Source organism: Mytilus galloprovincialis, chromosome 11 (assembly GCF_965363235.1).
Source record: "Mytilus galloprovincialis chromosome 11, xbMytGall1.hap1.1, whole genome shotgun sequence".
NCBI lineage: Eukaryota > Metazoa > Mollusca > Bivalvia > Mytilida > Mytilidae > Mytilus > Mytilus galloprovincialis.
The window spans coordinates 50735955-50741954 of NC_134848.1; the positions used below are offsets into that span (position 1 = coordinate 50735955).

Consider the following 6000-nt stretch of genomic DNA (forward strand, 5'->3'; position numbering starts at 1 on the left):
ATGAATCTAATTAACTGATCAAACACACCCGACCTTGCGTCAAAATTACCTCTAAAGTACCTTTTTTGAGATAACTTCTTTATCTTTAGGATGGTCTCCAGCTTGTCCGGAGTATCTGCTCTCCATTTCCCTTATTCTATCAACGATTTCTTTTAACTCTTCATTGGTAATGATAGCCCCTTCCTTTGTTAACTTTTTTCATCTGGTCGGACATTCGTTGTCTTAACTTCTGAAAATCCCCCTCTTGGTACAATGACTTGGCCTGTCCAGGTAGTTCATCTATATTGCTTCTAATATTCTCCAATATCCTCGGCCAATTGCATCGAGGTTTTTCATAGTTTTTGGAAATCATAATTTTTTTCTTTAGAAAAATTTCGACACGCAACTCCTTTGCTTTCAAAGCCATTTTGCAATGTTGGGATATAAATGGATTTTTTTCTGTATGTCCAATCAGAGGTCTCAAATAAATAAACAACTTCTTATTGACCAAATCAGGAGGTCCCTTAACTTTTTATCTGCTTTTTATTTAATTTTATTTACATTTCGATGTATAATAATAAAAAAAAAAAATTAAAAAAATATCGCTTAAATCTAGCTTGTTTTATTTTCAATATTTATAGGTATAAATATATATATTTTCACACTATATATGAGGTTTGAATTCCCATCGGATACCTTATATCCAGCTTTGATACCTGAACTGGTATACATGTATAATAAAATAAATGTGTTTTTAAAGCTTCATAATGAACGGAAGGGACACTCTTTTTGCTATGATTTTAATGATGTACATGCAGTATCGAACGTTAAAAAATTGTAAGCTTTTTCCATACAAGTCAGACGAGGATTTCGTGTTCATAATGTTTATGAATATGTATTCTTGTTATGTACAGAATATGAGGTTCGTCTTACAACACGTAAACCTTACAATAAGGAAAGGAATTTTGGAAATTGAAGGAATACCTCACACATATGAAGCACGCAATGTCTTTTCTGTTCTGCAAAATCGACCATTTGATTTTTGGATACTTTCTGGGGAAAGCCCACGCTCATTTCAGGAGTTGGTATTGGCAATTACACCAAGAACTGTTGGTTTTCGATATGGAGTAAGGTTCATGACCATTGAAAACAGACTTTTGATGACTTTGATATGGCTCCGCCAATACCCAACATATTCGATGTTATCTCAATATTTTGGCATAAGTGTACCAACTGTTTATACTATTATAAAGAAAATGTGGGTTATTTTATGGGAAGAAGTTGCCAAAACAATAGTGTGGCCAGATTTGAATACTTGCCATCGGAGAAATGGAAAGTTGCCCGAAATGCCCAATGTTTTGGGATGCATCGATGGAACTTCGCATGAAATTTAGGTGCCGCAAACCGAACCACAACAAGAATTTTACAGCGGTCACAGAAAGTTCCATTGTATACATACCCAGGTACAATTATGTGTTGAATTATAATTTTTCGCATATTGTTAAGACACCTTTAAAAGGATCACATAGTAATGATTACACCGCAAACGCAACATACCCCCCCCCCCCTTTTACGTACAAAAAGAAATTAAAAACACTTATGTAAGCATGTGATTTTCACGGCAAAATATGTGACTTTTTTATGATGAAAATTTAAGCAATTTTTGTTCGGTACTTACCCCTATCTACAAACACTTAAAACTATTACGATTCGACTATAAGTATTTTAAAGATTTACACATACAGCATTAGTGATCACATGATACGGAATTTTCAAAGTAACTATTTGCATGAGTTTAAATTTTAAAACTGTATTGGCAAAGGACACAGACACAATTACTTGACTGGATACCGAACCGCTAAAACTCGGCCCTCCACCTTTTTTGGTTTGATTTTTTATTATTATTAGAAAATATTTATAACGTTAAAATTGATATGGAATATTTTTTTGTGGTTAGGTTAAAATACATAATTTCTATGAAAACTAAAAAGCTCAATTTCCCATTTTTTATTCGAAATATATATCATGTGAATTCAAATATACTAGTAGTACATGCGGCATCTACGACAATCCAACCTTTTTCTCTCTATTGATCGGTTGACAGGGTTTAAAAAAAAATATGAAAAGATTCACCAGTCTTTCAATAAATGAAAAAAAAAATCATAAAGCTATACAAACTTTCTCTGACAGCAAAGCACTATTTGATTCGTCATATTTTTTTATATAGAATTCAATTTTGTTATTCATGAATTTTAGCAAGAAAACGTTGTTGTATACACACGTTATTCTTTCCACCTGTTCGTACCCTTTTGAGTTTTCATATCTCTATTTCTGAAATACTAAACCCATTCCTGTTTCTTTCTTATCAAATTAGGAATTCTGTTTTGTGGGGGGATCCATAATTCAAGCTCATCGGGTTTGAGGAATATGGATGTTTCTATCGTGTCTATTTTAAGTAACTTTTGTCTGAATTTATGCAAGAAAAAACCGGGGAGGGGGAGGGGGACATGCCCGAGGAACTTCTAATGTTTGGAACCTACCTATGAATCAGCCAATGTATGAAATAATTTCATCCATACGAATAATAAAAAACGATGCACAACAATTTTCAGAATGCTATCAAATCTACATGTATATGCTTACATTACTGTAAGTATTTTGTTAACGGAGTAACTTTGATCGATAAGGATCATGTTTATTTTCACTTTCGACTTAATTTATGTTTTACAGGTGGTTATAGATAACGAAAAAAATATCTGTCATATTCACTCCGGATTTCTGGGCCATGATAACGACGCTTTCGCGTATCAACAGATGAAGCGTATAGGTCCAGGACTTGATCTTGATTTTCCTGCCAATGGGTTTATCCTTGCAGACAGTATTTATCCAAATACAAGACCTCTGGTGACGCCGTATAAAGCAAATGAAATAGCAAGACTGCCTCGCAATGAAAAAAGGAGGAAACGAAAATTTAACAAACTGCACAAGAAGAGGAGAATTTTTGTTGAGCATGTTATAAAGGAGCTTAAAACTTTCCGGGTTATCGGAGCAATTTACCGCCTCACTAGATGGGAGCTCTCTTGTATAGTTGAGACGTGTGCTGGACTTGCAAAGAGAAGGGCTGAATTTATCAATAATCTTGATTAAGAACAAGATGTTCCTACGGTTGCAAATAATCCCATACAAGATTTGTTTTTATTTCGTTCTTAAAATTGCCAAAATTAAAAACCTTTACGGTCCAATTTCAAATTACACTCCATGTGGTAAATTAATAAATATTGGACGAGTCCTTTCCTTTTTTTATGGGTGTAGATGAGCGACCAGACAAAAAACTTGAATAACTCAACTGACTGTCTTCATGTTTAATTTTCTTGCACATGCTTTCACTCGGTTCAAGGATATTTGAGATATTTCCTCACTGAAAGCCCTTTTATATTTTCGAACACTCTCGACTGACCTATGGCCTGTCCTGTTCATTATTTCTTGTTCTGGGACTCCTGCCTGGTATAATGTTGTGGCACATGTCCTTTTACCAGAGTGATTAGTGAAATACCCATCTCTTCCGGCTTCTGCACACATGGTTTTCATGATATTACACAATTTGTTGACCCCTACTGACTGTTCGCCAAACTTAATACTTTCTTTATCTAGCGGTCTTCTATAAAAGGCTGTTCCATTTTAATCACGTACAATATTCAAATATTGTTCATATATCTTAAATAGTACTGTATTTTGTAGATAGTGTTTTAAGTTTTTGGCACTCAAGTTCCGCTGATTGAGTCCACCTGAAAAAATGAAGTGATGACATTAAGACATAAAGCTTTATTTAGAGTCGGTATCAGCAAGCAATTACAAACATAAGCTCTGAAGAGCTTTTAAAACCGACATAACAACAAATAAAACAAACCATACATATTGAGTCATGCACACAACATTAAACATACAAAGCAAGAGTTCAATCAGTATATAAACATGCAGCACAAAAGTTCTTTTTAAGCATCTTACAAGATTATCACATACTGATAATGCAATTATGAGATAAAAACACAAAGCACAAAAGAGTGATACACTAAACAAAACTGAGTTATTAATGAAATAGATAAGATAAGATACTTTATTTGTTTAAAATCCAAAATAACAGTGAAATATGAAAGTTTTATTTTGCTTGAATTGGGTAAAATGTAATAAGTATACACGCTAACGCAAGGTATGAATATACCGGCCGTCTTTACAGTGAATTTGCATAAATGAAGCACCTGTTGAAGCGCGGACCTCAACGAAGGCACCCGTATTTTCTGAAAATCGACACTCATGTGACCAAATTACACACATGAACGAATTAAAACACACAAGAAAATACAAAATAATTTAAGAAAAATGAAACTTACCTGTGTACGTTTTGTTGGCTCTGCCCTTGAATAATATAAAGCTTCCCGTCTGATCCTTTCCCAGTTCGAACTGATCCACGGACATATACCTATGCTCATCTACACCTCTGAGTCCAAAAAGTTTACTGTTATAGAAAAAACATGGTATTCATTATAGCTTTAGAACTGGTACTCCCTAGCAAGCCCTTTTCCCAGAGAGTGCTTTCTGTTTCCTCGCTTATCGCCTCTGCCTGTTTAGTAGTGGTGCCTATACCCTGTTTTGTAAGTTCGGTAATGCGTGCGCTCAAAGAACGTCTGAAATCATAAAATACACAGTCTTTTTCGTCCAAAAAGTTCATATGCACACCGTTCTCGCGGTGAAATCTCAGTATGCCAACGTATAAAAGATATAATGTCTTTGGTGGATACGGCTTACCATCTTTTCTTCTGGTCTCTATTACAAACTTGCTAAGCCACTCATTTACATCATTGGCGGTAAACTGTAAAAGTTCTGGAATGGCACAATAATTACTTTTCATTCGCACAACTCTCCAGTCGTTAAATGTGGCAACACTCCAAGTAGTATTTTTACGTGTATTTCTGCTTTCAGTGGACTTAACTAACATGTCAATATCAATATCTTCCACAACAGAATAGCGTGAATTTTCGCTACAGTTCTCAGAAACAGCCTTTTCCAATTCTTCAATAATATTATCCGCCGTAAGGGGAACCTGCGTAAGTTCAAAATCTGGCAAGTCATCCCTTTCAAAATCCACTTCATATTGGTCCAAAGCCTGGGACAGAGTTAAATCCTCCAGCTTTTCGAAACCAGTATTTTCATTTTCAGCATCTTTGCATGTTTGTGATAATGTTAGATCGTCTATACTGTTGTTCCATTCGGGAATTACATTCATAAAGTCAATGTCACTTATCTCCATTTTTGCAGCCATTTCAGACGACTTAAACGCGCAAACTGATAATGCAGCGGGAAAGGCACTTTTCATCAAGTGATATCAATTTAATTGTGACGTCTTATGAACTTTGGCACAAGTCATTTACCAAATTAAAAATTTGATTGGGTATGTGTAGATACACTATAGGAGGAACTAAATTTCACTCGAAAACAAAGCTTTCTCGTGAAATTTAGCCCCTCCTATGATGTATCTACACATACCCAACACTTTTTAATTTGGTAACTATAACGTAGAAAATTGTAAATAAATAAAAAAACGCCAAACATTTTTTTTAGTGAGGTCCAAAAAAGGGGGGTCCATGCCCCAAATACCTGTGGAGTATATGACTCGTAACACATTAATTGTCAGATACTACATCGAGAGAAAAGGATATATTGAACAATAATGTATGCATACCGCACAAGCTTATCGTGTACTTTAGATAAGAAAACCCGTTGTAAATAGTTTACTCAGTGGCTGTACCAGGAGTGTGGAGGGCTGTGATTGGATCCTACCTTTTTTCCGGAAAATCACAATTGCTTTTTTTCCTTCTTTTATTCTGAAATCTTTCTTTTTGAGAACCACGGATTTGCTGTATATCCAAGTTTATTGTAGTATGGATTATCATGAAGCAGATATAGTCTGATAGCTACCAGAATTAAAACAACAGGACTTAACTCTCACTATTGGAAATGATAGAA

General features: G+C 34.8%; 1 pseudogene; it reads right to left on the reverse strand.

Moving 5' to 3' along the window:
* Positions 1 to 5296, reverse strand: part of LOC143050798 (uncharacterized) — a 29697-nt pseudogene extending 24401 nt beyond the window's left edge.
* Between the last annotated feature and the right edge of the window lie 704 nt (positions 5297 to 6000).